The following is a 13,811-nucleotide window of genomic DNA, read 5'->3' as shown; positions in this document are numbered from 1 at the left end:
TCCTGAGGGTAATTGCTGGTGTCAGATCTGAAATTCAGAAGTTTTCAATTATTTAACAATGCGAGGCAACGGAAAGGAACGGCACCCAGGCGCACTAGACCGCTGGAGTGCCCTACATGATCGGCAAGGAAGTTTGAATAGTCTCTCAAAAATAGTCTCTCTTTCTCCGTTCCCTTACTAACTAAATTAAATATCAAATGACACGACCTAGTTTCAGTTTAAACATTTTTTTGGCTTTTTGTCACCAAGCCCAGTGTCAGTTAAGATATCATCTGTCTACAGCTACATCACAGGTGAGATTGCCTGGTCCTATGGCTGCCGGCTGCGGGTTGTCCTGCACACATGTGATTTGATGACTAACTCAGACCTCTCTTGCGTAAACGACACTCTATTTTTACCTGTGTGTGTGTGTGTGTGTGTGTGTGTGTGTGTGTGTCTGCACATGCGTGTGTGCATGCGTCCGCATGAGGTGAGGACATTTGATGTCACATATTTTGGTAATTGTGTGTGTGTGTGTGTGTGTGTGAGTGGTGGGGGGATGAGTCATGCTTTCCCCTGCACATGAGCTCACTGCAGACCTCCAGCCGAGAGTAGAGAGGCAGCGGACATGAGCGGGGTGGTCAGTGCTCCGGCCCACCACCCTTTGCAGACGAAGCTGGAAGCGTTTGTGGAGGCTCCTCATGGAGGTCTAGAACAGCAGGCGGGAGATTGGAGTGTGTTTGTGTGTGTGTGTCTTATTGAGGTCTACAACAGCAGACGGGAGATTGGACAGGAAATAATGAATGTTTGTTCAGCATGCTTCAGATGGTGGAGTTTAGAACCCAAAGGGCTCCTCTCCCCCCCCCCCCCAACAATACTCCGGGCACAGGGGTGAGTCAGGCGGCAAGGTGGACGCCGTGTGCTCGGCTCAGGGCAAGGACTAGCTGTTCTGCTCAAATCAAACATCCTGCCGAGCAGCACCGATACTCGATCACATCCTGAGAAACCTCACATACCACACAGACCACAGTGTGGGAAGTATGCAGTCACGCTCACAAGACTGTAGAAACCTCACATACCACACAGACTACAGTGTGGGAAGTATGCAGTCACGCTCACAGTAGAAACCTCACATACCACACAGACTACAGTGTAGGAATACTGCAGTCACGCTCACAAGACGGTAGAAAAGCTTCTACAGGGTTCAACATAACTATTTTATATGCATCAAGTCATTTAGCAGGTGCAGGTGCATTTATCCAAAGCAGCACATAGTTTTGCAGTTACACACTGTCCTTATTATGTGTGCATCTTGTGTGTTAAACTCTTGATCTTGGTGCTATTAGCATTTCTCTACCAGTTGATCTGCAGGAAGACATGATGAACACTGTAATGGCAAGAGGGGCTTGAGGGATGGATGGTTCTCTGTTGAAAATTGGATAAAAGCAGAGTAGCTGGTAGACTTGTGATTCCATGCAGGCAAGCTGTTCTAGATAATGACTTTCCCCTGTAATCCCACCCCTGCCATTTCTGGAGACTGTTTAGCGTCAGCTCCTTTTCACTTATCTAGTTGTGTTTTCCTCAGAGCTGATGAAGAGTGTGTTTCATCTTTGTTGCGTGTGTGTGTGTGTGTGTGTGTGTGTGTGTGTGTGTGTGTGTGTGTGTGTGTGTGTGTGTGTGTGTGTTTGTGTGTGTGTGTGTGTGTGTGTGTGTGTGTCTCCAGCTGTGTGGCCTAACCCAGAAACAAGCACTCGCCCAAGCTCAGCAGCATTCCCACTTAAACAATACATGAATGCTAATCGGGACTTCTGTGAGCTGAATTCAAAGCAGGCTGGCTCACAAGGGTGGTGGAACACACACACACACACACACACAGACACATGCATGCAAACACACAGAGAGACACATGCATGCACACACACAGACACATGCATGCACACACACATGCATTTAGACACACACACATGCATGTACACACAGACACATGCATGCACACACACTTATGTGTGCACAGACGTACACTTATGTTTGTTTATGCACAGATGCAAACATCATACTGAAACATGCACACACACACACACACAGACACACATACACAGGCAGCCATATACACGCGTACTGAGGCATGCAAACAGATAACCTAAATTGCAGTGGTTGAAAAAAGCCCAGCACAAGCCTCTACCCTGGCACAGCCGCTGGCACCACAGAAGGAGTGTGTGTGTGTGTGTGTGTGCTTGAAGTGTCTGGCTCAACAAACAGCATAGAACAGTGTGTGTCTCCTGAAGTTTGAAAACAGTGGAAAATCTGAGCGAATCAATGATTCCAATTCTCTTTGAGTCTCAATTATTCTCCACTTATTGCAGCCTTTGTGTTTTCTGTTACTCCTGCCATAGCCTTAAGAATAAAGTCGTCTCTAATTTATAATCACTGGATTTAATTAAGTCATCTCTAATTGATAATCATTCTGTTTAATGGATGATAAACAACGGCCAGGTGTTTGCTGCCGTTCTTGTTTCTCCTCTGTGCCCAGAATATTGCTCTTCGCTTCCAGCTGGGTAGACAAGATCCAGGGGTGGAGAGAGAGGGGGGGGGGCGGGGGGTCACGTGACAGCAGCTAGGGATGGTGTGACAGAGGCAGCGAGCGAGAGAAAGACGAGATGAAGAGTTTTGAGCCGGGGTGACGAGTGCACAGCTGTCACTGGCTGTCAAATTACGGCGGCCCACTAAACATACATCATCTCCAGCTGGAGGAGCCATCACTTGAGTCTGTCCCATGACACTGAGATGAGACGTGTGTGTGTGTGTGTGTGTGTGTGTGTGTGTGTGTGTGTGTGTGTGTGTGTGTGTGGGGGGGTGAGCTCTGGAGTTATGAGCAATAAAAAAATGTGTTTTGTGTCCCCAAGGTCGTCGGAACAAAAAGTGAAGCAAAGACATAAACATGGCTGTCTCCGAAAAACAAAATGAGATCGCTGCCGCGGTCAAACAGCTTCCCAAACACCCCTTCCATGGGTCTGACTGCTTGAGAAAAGCACCCGCTTTGACCCAGAATAACAACAGCGCCTGCCTGCCTTAAAGCGCAGCTGTGTTCCATTTAGCACAGCCAGTTAGCACACAGAGATCCTCCATCACACGGCGACTGCTTGTGCCTCTGGTTCAGTTTTAATTAAAAATCACAGTTATTGAATCTGAATCATTACCATGATCACACATTATGAAAGTTCCTCTCTCACTGCAACCCCCACAAATGTGTGTGTGTGTGTGTGTGTGTGTGTGTGTGTCTCTGTGTGTGTGTGTGTGTGTGTGTGTGTGTGTGTGTGTGTGTGTGTGTCTGTCTGTCTGTGTGTGGGTGTGTGTGGGTGTGTATAGTTTCTCCCCAGTGTCATTATGAGCTGCTCCCTCCAAGGCATGTGGCATTATGAGCTGCTGAGACGTTACTTGTCTTCAAAATGGCTGCTGGTGGTTGGGGCCTCGTTAGCGGTGGCACCACCTCTACAGCTGACGTACGACAGTCGCTCTCAGAGCAGATCTTTCCATCAGAGACACCCCAGGGGTGTGATGTCCCTCAACACAAAAGTCCTTCTGACACACACACACACACACACAGACACACACACACACACACACACACAGACACACACACACACACACACACACAGACACATAGACACACACACACACACAGACACATTCACACACACACACAGACACAGACACACAGACACACACAGACACATTCACACACACAGACACACACAGACACATTCACACACACACACACACACAGACACATAGACACACACACTCACACACACAGACACACACACACACACACACACACAGAGACACACACACACACACACAGACCCGAGGGGTGTACTGTGTGCCTCAGCACAAATGTCCTTCTGAGACCAGGACAAAAACCCGTTTTTCAGCGTTCCTGTGCAGTCTATACATCAGGTTAATTTGAGCAAATAGAAGATAACCCATGCAGTTTTTCACCTTATGAGGAATCTAGATCAACCGCATAGCAGTGTGTATTCTTCCTGGACCCCAGGAAGAATAGTCTCCACTACGGTGTAGACTAATGGGGATCCTTAATAAACATAAACATAAACAAACTGCTGCATGGAGTGAGAGAATGAGCAAGAACTAAGGGAAATAACAAGATATTGTATTCTGAGTGAAAATTATATTTTGTGGATGTGGTGGCTGTACACACGTAGGGTGTGAAGCAGTACCTGTGAGTTATGTCCTGCTGTTCTGAGAGCTGTGTGGTGGGCCTGGCATGCTGTGTTGGTACTGTTTGGCTTAACAGCGAGGGGTGGTACATGCAGACGAGTGGGTTCAGATGCAGATGGTGAGATTGGGGGTTCACCTGCAGATGGTGAGATTGGGGGTTCAGATGCAGACGGTGAGATTGGGGGTTCAGATGCAGACGGTGAGACTGGGGGTTCATCTGCAGACGGTTAGATTGGGAGTTCAGATGTAGACATGGGATTATCCGCTGTAGACAGTGAGTGGGTAGGTGATGTGGCTGTAGACGGTAAGCTCCTGATGTACCACACCTGGCAGGAAGCACCCAGCGAGGGTGGGGGGCACTGAACCACACCTGGCAGGAAGCACCCATCAAGGGTGGGGGGCACTTAACCACACCTGGCAGGAAGCACCCATCGAGGGTGGGGGACACTTCACCACACCTGGCAGGAAGCACCCATCGAGGGTGGGGGACACTTCACCACACCTGGCAGGAAGCACCCATCGAGGGTGGGGGACATTGCTGTCAGTCATGGCGGACATAAACCCCCCCAGGTGAGCTTCTGCTCTTTCCAGCTGTGAAGGATTGTGTTTGTTTGTTTGTTTGTTTGGGTAGCATTCAGAGGCCTGGTCACCTTGACTACTTTATTGTTTACAGGGCGATGGCAATGACGGTCTTGTCAATGTCCAGCTGTTTGGGAGGATTTTGAACTCTCATATCCCTAATGACGAGGCTTGCCAAAACACCTACAGAGAATCTCACACAAGATGAGAATTGCTATCAGCCATGTCCATTTGTAGTCCATTAAGTCATTTTTGGTCCTCTTGTCTAAAACTGTAGGCATCCGAGCTGTTTCATTTCCAGTCTCTGTGTGTGTGTGTGTATGTGTAGCTTACGTGTGTGTGTATGTGTGGGCTGACCTGAAAACCATCTCTGTGTGTTTTTCAGGAGAGAAAAGTGCCTTTTCTTTCCCCAAAGCATGTATTTCACTGCACTGACTAAAAATACCAGCAGAAACGCTCTCCTCTGTGATGGCATGTTGTTTTCACTCCCCTTCACAGCTTTATGGCCGCACTCCTTGGTCTAAGAGTCCAGATCTTTAAAAGATCTGTCTCGGAAAGCGACAGTGACTCAAGTCCTCTTTAAGAATGCCAGTCAGATCTGTGTTTTTTCGGATGCATTTTTAAGTCATGAGGAGACATGTAATATCTTTAATCATCAGTTTGATGCTGTTTGGTGTGGCAGTATAGGCTGAAAATAGGTGTGTGTGTGTGTGTGTGTGTGTGTGTGTGTGTGTGTGTGTGTTTAATGCTGTTTGTTGTGGCAGTATAGGCTGAAAATAGATGCAGAGCACTGGAGAGATCATTTCTTCAATAACAGTCTAGTTTGTTGCCCCTGCCTCGTGAGGAAAAATGCAATCCAAATAATCTTCTTATGCCAGTGTCTCCTGCCGATCGATTACCAGTCCCCCCTGAAAACAGTTAAATACACACACACACACACACACACACACACACACACAGAGGTAGAGAGACAGAGAGAGAGAATACACACACTGAATACTCTCACACACAACACCCAAATACTAAAACACATTCACATGAAGCAGCAACACACTCACACACACACATAGAGGTAGAGAGAGAGCGAAAGAGAGAGTACACACACTGGATACTCTCACACACAACAACAAAATACTAAAACACATTCACATCAAGAAGCAACACACTCACACATGCACGCACACATATTCACTCTCTCTCTCACACACACACACACACACACACACACTGCCCACACAATATAGTTCCCCTACCCACACAAATATCAGCAAGTCCTTCCTTACAGAAGACAACAACAGAGGGGTGTTACAGAAATATTAGTTGCACCTAAAGTCATTGAAGATATGAAAGTGCATGTATTTGTCTTTGTGTAAGAGAGAGTGTGTGGGTGTGTAAAGGTATGTGTGTCTATGTCTGAGTGTGAGTGTGTGTGTTATGTGGGGACACCGTGGCAGATGGGGACTGAGAACCTGTGTTTACATGTGAGCGCCTGTTCTGATGTGCCTTAGTGCGTTATCCGCCTACTCGCATTACTGCAGCGACACTGAATAACACACATAAATAACAACAACAACATGAACAACAACAATAGATAAATCTGATCAATTATATAACACAACAAGGCATACACACTCATAGGATAAATCCACCAATGACAGTAGCCTGGGCAGCATCAGACGAGCAACAGAGGGGTGTATCTAAGAACATCACTGTGTATAATATCTAAAGCATGACCTGCTATGGCCAGAGTGCTAGTGTTGGATTTAAATGCAGTGTCCTGGTGTGGCCCTCATAGTTGGTCAAACCCATTAAGGCACAATGTTATCTAAACCCTGCATGAAGCTAATCCCTGTACCATGCCTAGCACTCTCTCTCTCTCTGTCTCTCTCGTTCGCTCTTTTTCTCTCTCACTGTTACCCCACAGATTAGCGTTGCGTGGGCTAGTGCTCGCTCTCTCTCTCTCTCTCTCTCTTTCTCTTTCTCGCTCTCTTTCTCTCTCTCTCTCTCTCTCTCTCTCTCTCTCTCTCTCTCACTGTCAGCCCACAGATTAGCGTTGCAGGGGATAGCACTCTCTCTCTCTCTTTCTCATGAGCTGTTTGTTTCTCCTGAGATCTCGCTTATCTGAGTATTTAGCATGTGGCCAAATAGAGCTGCAACCCGGAGGAGGGGAGGAGGGTTGAGAGCGGGTCTGGGCTGCGTCTGGGCCGCGTCTGGACCTGATTTGGCGCAGCTCCGTTCTCTCTGCTGCAGTTCCCTCTTATGTGAGATGCCATGCTGCTCTTAGACGTGTAGACTCAGACATTCAGGCCCAGCTCGCCTCCTCCTTGCATGGTGCAGTGTGAGCAGATTTTAACGTCAGCCACCGTCTACAGCTGGTGACTCCCATCACAGACTCACACCTTACCTTACCTTTTAATGTCTGATGATCAGATTACATTTCTGACATCTGTCAGTCTTCCCCTTGCCATAGCAACAGCTGAGAAGCAGCAGTCATGTGCGGCCTGTGTCCCCGGTAAGCGTGTGTGCACTCTATATACACACACACACAGGCACAATAACACACATATACCTGTAACACGCACACACACACACACACACACACACACACACACAATCCACATGTTGTCTATACATGGTTTCACACAAGCAGCTACCTCTTCAGGCCCCTGCCCCCTCAACACCACCACAGCTGAGATATGAGAAAAAGGCTACACACACACACACACACACACTGCACTGTAACACACACATATATACGTGCAACACACTCACACAGACACACACCACACAAACATGTACACACCATGTACCCAACACACACACCACACATGCACTACTTACACAGACACACTCACATTCCCCACTTGCTGCACACACCACCACCGATCGTTGTTCTGCAGGTAACCTAGCAACTGCTGAACCATGGGTGGTGCTGGTTGAATTTTAAATCAGCGGAGCGGAGATGAGCTGTGCTCCTCATCTCTAGGGCTCCTCATCTCCTCCTCCTCCTCAACTAGGCTCCACCTGAGTCTCTCAGCCCCCCCCCCACTGAAGTCCGCTCACCTGGGCTTTCACAGCCCACTGCTCATCTCAGATCACTCAGACAGGCAGCCCTATATATCACAGCATTTAGTATTCATTTATGCTGTTTTGTGCATGTAAATAGGGCTCCCATGCAGATGAGACCTCTATCTTGTGAGGCTACCCTGAATGAATAAAGACGAGAGAGAGAGAGAGAGAGAGAGAGAGAGAGAGAGAGAGAGAGAGAGAGAGAGAGATTGGAGGAGAAGAGGGGTCCAGAGCTGTGAGCCCATCCAAACATGCACGCACTCTCCCATTCCTGTAAAGAGATAGTGCGTAAGGCTTGTGCAAGCATGAGATTTAAAGGAGACAGCTGTAACTTTTCTGATTTCTATCTTCTGTAGAGAGTTTGTGCCACAAAAGCTCACAGTGTTTAGTTGTTTAAGTGCAGTGCTGTTTCTCAGTGTTTAGTTATTTAAGTGCAGTACTGTTTCTCAGTGTTAAGTCATTAAAGTGCAGTGCTGTTTCTCAGTGTTTAGTCCTTTAAGTGCAGTGCTGTTTCTCAGTGTTGGGTGAGAGTTGGTTGTTTGGTATGATTTGCTTGTTGCTGTGTGTGTGTGCTGGTTGAAGGTGATGGGTAATGTCAACTGTGTGCCTGAGCACACAGACCACTCACACTCATCTTTCACACAGACCACTCACACTCATGCAGACTAAGGGGCGCCGTTTGTAAAATGTTGCACGTTCTAAAACCCTGCTCAGTTTTGGTACATTTAGCATTATCATATGGGGAAAAAAGCACAACAATATTCAAATGTCACTTTTTCAAACATTTAGAGAGATATTCATGTAAGGATAATGTTTGGCAGTAACACAAAGTTGTTGAATAATATAAATGTTTCATCTAAATGTAAATGTTAAATATAAATGTAAATGTTAAATGTTAAATGTAAATGTAAATGTTAAATATAAACGTAAATGTTCAATGTTATATATAAATGTTAAATGTAAATGTTAAATGTAAATGTAAATGTGAAATGTAAATGTGAAATGTAAATGTTAAATGTTAAATGTAAATGTAAATGTAAATGTTAAATCTTCAGTCTACATGTCAGATTTGAAGACTGAACCTTACAATATTTACGGTAATTGGCTTTCATAGTTTTCACGTCACGTCAGAATTACCAGCTTGCGGTCAAGAAATACACTCCACAGCTGTCTACCACTGGGATTTATACTGGAACTGACCATCTTTCATTCAAGATTATTGAATGCCTTCTTTTTGGAGCTTGAAATAAAAGCATTAACCCTGTTTTGGTCGCCTCATTCATCAGAATAACTACCCAAAACGGGAATAGATCAAGAAATAAAGTCAAGAAACAAAGCATCAACACGATTAAAATTGGATTACCCGGTTTCTGCTCTGAGATTGCGACAAGTACCTAAGCAACTAGGCTAGGCTACTGTATTTTGTCATCCAACTGGTAATACTACAATGCCAGTAGAAAATACTTGGGAAGATAATTTCAGTTGTCATTCGCCAGACCAGGTGGTTGTACTTGTGTTAACCAGGAAATTGTGTAAAATGATAAAGAACAGTGTTGGGTAGGCTAAAGGTTGCTAGCTAACAGCATGTAGCTCGCTAGCTGGTAGCTAGCTATTAAATGGCAATCATCTTTGCTCTGATAATGAAGATGTTTATTAGTTTTCACCTTCCAGACGACATCGTTATTAACCCATCCCCTTCTGAAAATTAAATTACTATCTGTGCTTTTGGTAGGCTTTCAGTTTTTGAGGTGTGTAGGGGGACGGATTTTCTATTAGATATATGTAAATATCTCCAAACTGGAGCTCAGGCAGGGACTTCTACGACATTATAGAAATACAAATATCAGCGGGTGCAGTAAAGGGATCACGGATTCCTAAAATGTAATTTTTTTCTAGATATCTCTGTCTGGCTATTGTGGTATGATCTGTGTTTGATGGCGATCGTCATTGAGTAGGTTGCACTGCTCGACGATGTCCACTGTTGGTCGACACATTTTGCCCGCAAGGTATCCCTGGTAGTGTTACTGAAAGCTATGAATTACCGTAAATATTCTAATGTTCTGTCGTCAAGTCTGACATGTAGACTGAACATTTACATGTACATTTAACATTTACATTTACATTTACATTTAGCATTTGATATTTGTATTTACATTTAACATTTACATTTAACACTTATATTTAACATTTATATATAACATCGAACATTTACGTTTATATTTAACATTTACATTTAACATTAACATTTAGATGAAATATTTATATTATTTAACAACTTTGTGTTACTGCCAAAAAATATCCTTGGAAAAGTTATTGCATGAATTTACATGAATTTCTCTCTAAATGCTTGAAAAAGTGACATTCGAATATTGTCGTGCTTTTTGTTCTATATGAAAATGCTAAATGTAGCAAAACTGAGCAGGATTTTCGAACGTGCAACATTTTACAAACGGCGCCCCATAGCAGACAGACACACACACACACGCATGCTCAAATACACACAAGCACACACAAATGTCCTCACACACATAAGCACACACACACACACACACACACACACACACACACACACACACATACTAAGCCTTTGCACAGACAGGGCATGCCCTCCCTGCCAGCCTGCCAACCAACCATCCTCTGATAATTAGCCTTGTGGCAGTTAGCACTGCGCTAATCCCTCTGTTCTACACAAACACTTCTCTCCAGATTAACTGCATCCTCAGTAAATTAATGAGATTAACTGAATCCTCAGTAATCTGAAACAGATTAACAATAACCTCAGTAATCTGAACCAGATTAACTGTATCCTCAGTAAGTGAATCAGATTAACTGTATCCTCAGAAAGTGAATCAGATTAACTGCATCCTCAGTAAATGAAACAGATTAACGATAACCTGAGTAATCTGAATCAGATTAACGACAACCTCAGTAATCTGAATCAGATTAACTGTACCCTCAGAAAGTGAATTCCCTCATGGTTTCCCTCCTAAACTGCCCACTTCAGGTTGAAATACACCAGTTACAAGTTAATAAAATAACCATCTTCCGTGGCATTTCATGCAGACTTTTAAGGTTCTAAATGGAAGCCTTTAGAACAGAGTTCTATGCATGATAAATATTCCACTTAGAACCCTGTAATAAGGGAACCTTCAAGCGCCAGCCTGGAAGGACAACTTTTACAGTTCCCATGAAATGCCCTTATTTCATTCAGATACTTCCTGTGTCAACCTGACATTTAAAGTTTAGGTGAGAGCTCACATAGAATTTAAATCAGTTAATAACGTTTAGCACTCATTCAGTACTCACGGCGCAGTGGTGCCTAAGTAGGCCTCCCCTGCTCCTGTGGGCTCACTTCAGCTGAGCGGCTTGGTGCTTCTGTGTTTGTCTGAAATGATCCCATTAGCTGATTAAATGTGAAATCAGGTCATCTGTGCCTGACTCCAGCTCTCTAGCTGTCACCTGTGACCACATCACCCATATCCATCACACTGATGAGACCGCGATATGTGATTAAAACCAGGCCAGTCACTCACGTGTGTGTGTGTGTGTGTGTGTGTGTGTGTGTGTGTGTGTGTGTGTGTGTGTGTGTGTGTGTGTGTGTGTGTGTGTGTGTGTGTGCGTGTGTGTGTGCGTGTGTGTGTCTTAGCCGGGAGTAGACAGCACACAGTGTTTGCTCGAGACAAACACCCGCCTCATGCCTGTGGGGTCTGTATGTTCTTAACTCAAACTACAAAGAGGATTTTTCTGCCCCTCTCCCCCCTCTTCTCTCTCTCTCTCCCTCCCCCTCCCTCTCTCCCTATTTCTCTCTCTATCCTGCTTTTCCCCCTCTCTCTCTCTCCCTTCCCCTTTTGCTCTCCCTCTCTCTCCCTCCCTCTCTCTCTCTCCCTCCCTCTCTCTCTCTCCCTGTTTCTCCCTTTAGTTTAGCTTGAGTGTCTGCCTCTGTATGCCAGTATCCACCTCACTCTGTCTGTCAGTCAGCCTGTTTCGCTTTGTGTTGGCCTGTGAGTGTATGAGAGGGTGAGTGTTTGTTTGAGTGTGTGTGTGTGAGACGGAGAGCGAGAGAGTCTCTGTGTGTGAGTGTTTGACTGCGTGTGTGTGTGTGTGTGTGAGAGTGTTTGACTGTGTGTGTGTGTGTGTGTGAGTGTGTTTGACTGTGCGTGTGTGTGTGTGTCAGTCTCTACTCCTCTGCTCTTAGAAGTTTCTCTTTGTCTTTCTGCATTTTTCTTTCCCCTGTAGTGTAAGGTCAGCCTTTCACATCCAGTGTGCTGCTTTGCACTGAGTGTGTGTGTGTGTGTGTGTGTGTGTGTGTGTGTGTGTTGTGTTTGTGTGTGCGTGTTTGTGTCTGAGCATAGGCGTGTGTGTGAGTGTTTGTGCTTGTATGTATATATGTGTGTGTGTCTGTGTGTGTGTTTGTTTTGTGTATTTGTGTGTGTGTGTGTGTGTGACTATGAAAAAGAAAGAGAGAGATTCTGTCTGGAGATGACTTCCATCTTTTGCCAGTCTTTACATATTCGAGCCTGAGCCATATCAGACCCCACACACCATTCCAATGCTCTCACAGAATAAACACAAGCTGAATAACACAGGCATTCCCCCATAGCTACATCACACAGAGTTAGCCCCATAGCAACATCACACAGAGTTAGCCCCATAGCTACATCACACAGAGTTAGCCCCATAGTTACTACATTTACATTTAGTCATTTAGCAGACGCTTTTATCCAAAGCGACTTACATATGTGCGACGTACAATGTATACACATTTTACATTTTCACTGATGGCACACTGCACATCAGGAGCAATTAGGGGTTCAGTGCTTTGCTCAAGGACACTTCGACAGGGAATCGAACTAGCAACCCTCTGATTACTAAACGACTTCTTTACCTCCTGTACTACTACACACAGAGTTAGCCCCATAGCAACATCACACAGAGTTAGCCCCATAGCTACATCACACAGAGTTAGCCCCATAGCTACAACACACAGAGTTAGCCCCATAGCTACATCACACAGAGTTAGCCTCAGCGTTGTCTGTGGGGGTCCAATGCGCGTCTCCTCTCCCCTGCATTCACCTTTGACCTCAGAGAGTGACAGTGCTGGGTTCATGTTGAGGGTCGGCAGGACCAAATCTGCTGGGTTTAAAAAGCGTGCTGGCCGCTCAACCTGAACGAGTTTTCTCTGAATACCCTCCCTGCGTCGTTGCATTGAAGCATAGCATCGTTTTCAAAGCATCTCTCTCAGGTGTGTTCAGTGCATTCCATTCAGCCCACTGCACCTTTAAGATAAAATGATTCTAACTTAGAATCCTACCCACTTTACCTTTAAGATAACATGATTCTAATTTAGAATCCTACCCACTTTACCTTTAAGATAACATGATTCTAATTTAGACTGCATCATATGACCGCTACATGAAGTGAGAGAATGAGCAAGAATTAAGTGAAATAATAATATATTTTCTGTTCCAAGTTCTGTTTTACGTTTGTGGCAATACAGTTTGTTTTATGTCTTCTGAGTGAGGATGAGTGTGTCTTTATAACACATATATTCTTGTGATAAAATTGAGCATTTTGTTACATTATCAAATTCTTATTAGTTGTGTCTGGGTGTCTGCTATTGGGGAAGTAGTCTGTGTGCACTGGTAGTAAAAAAGAACAATAAAAGTGGCAGACCGTCTGAGAGTTCTCTGAAGGCCTATATATTTTCAAAATGAAGAGAATTCTTACATCTGTACAACTTGGCATTGTTGATGGTCCATAGCTCCCCCTTGCCCTTCCCGAAGACAGGGGTCTTGTTGCCCCCATTCCCACTTAAGCCATTGCCGTCATTGTTACTAGTCCACCAGGGGGCAGAATGGCAGTACGACTTCGCTGTATTAACCACATTGGCTCCCACTCCACTGATGTATGCTAAAACAGGAGCCCAACAACACACACACACACAC

The sequence above is a fragment of the Clupea harengus genome, chromosome 13 (assembly GCF_900700415.2).
Source record: "Clupea harengus chromosome 13, Ch_v2.0.2, whole genome shotgun sequence".
Lineage (NCBI taxonomy): Eukaryota > Metazoa > Chordata > Actinopteri > Clupeiformes > Clupeidae > Clupea > Clupea harengus.
Note: the sequence above shows the minus strand (reverse complement) of the source record.